The following is a 1,222-nucleotide window of genomic DNA, read 5'->3' on the forward strand; positions in this document are numbered from 1 at the left end:
CCCCCCCAGACTGGATCCTACAGCCAGGCTCCAAGTCAATATAGCCAACAGAGCAGCAGCTACGGGCAGCAGAGTTCATTCCGACAGGACCACCCCAGTAGCATGGGTATTTATAAGCAGGAGTCTGGAAGATTTTCCTGACCAGGAGAGAACCGGAGCATGAGTGACCCTGATAACCGGGGCAGGGGAAGCGGGGGATTTGATCGTGGAGGCATGAGCAAAGGTGGGCGGGGAGGAGGACGTGGTGGAATAGGCAGCGCTGGAGAGCGAGGTGGCTTCAATAAGCCTGGTGGACCCATGGATGAAGGACCAGATCTTGATTTAGGCCCACCTGTAGATCCAGATGAAAACTCTGACAACAGTGAGATTTATGTGCAAGGATTAAATGACAGTGTGACCCTAGATGACCTGACGGATTTCTTTAAGCAGTGTGGGGTTGTTAAGATGAACAAGAGAACTGGGCAGCCTATGATCCATATCTACCTGGACAAAGAAACCGGGAAGCCCAAAGGCGATGCCACTGTGTCCTATGAAGACCCACCAACTGCTAAGGCTGCCGTGGAGTGGTTTGATGGAAAAGATTTCCAAGGAAGCAAGCTTAAAGTCTCTCTTGCTCAGAAGAAGCCTCCCATGAACAGCATGCAGGGTGGAATGCCACCCCGTGAGGGCAGAGGGATGCCACCACCACTCCGAGGAGGTCCAGGGGGCCCAGGAGGTCCTGGGGGACCCATGGGTCGCATGGGAGGTCGTGGAGGAGACAGAGGTGGCTTTCCCCCAAGAGGACCTCGTGGTTCCTGAGGGAACCCATCTGGAGGAGGAAACGTCCAGCACCGAGCTTGAGACTGGCAGTGCCCTAATCCGGGCTGTGGAAACCAGAACTTCGCCTGGAGAACAGAATGCAACCAGTGTAAGGCCCCTAAGCCCGAAGGCTTCCTCCCGCCACCCTTCCCGCCCCCGGGTGGTGACCGAGGCAGAGGTGGCCCTGGTGGCATGCAGGGTGGGAGAGGTGGCCTCATGGACCATGGCGGTCCTGGTGGAATGTTCAGAGGGGGCCGTGGTGGAGACAGAGGTGGCTTCCGTGTTGGCCGAGGCATGGACCGAGGTGGCTTTGGTGGAGGAAGACGAGGTGGTCCTGGGGGGCCTCCTGGCCCTTTAATGGAACAGATGGGAGGAAGAAGAGGCGGACGCGGTGGGCCTGGGAAAATGGATAAAGGCGAGCACC

The 1,222-nt window shown here is 57.5% G+C and overlaps 1 pseudogene; it reads left to right on the forward strand.

The window, feature by feature from the left end:
* LOC102823202 overlaps window positions 1–1,222 on the forward strand; it is a 5,544-nt pseudogene continuing 4,322 nt past the window's right edge.

The sequence above is a fragment of the Chrysochloris asiatica genome, unplaced genomic scaffold (assembly GCF_000296735.1).
Source record: "Chrysochloris asiatica unplaced genomic scaffold, ChrAsi1.0 scaffold00047, whole genome shotgun sequence".
Classification (NCBI taxonomy): Eukaryota; Metazoa; Chordata; class Mammalia; order Afrosoricida; family Chrysochloridae; genus Chrysochloris; species Chrysochloris asiatica.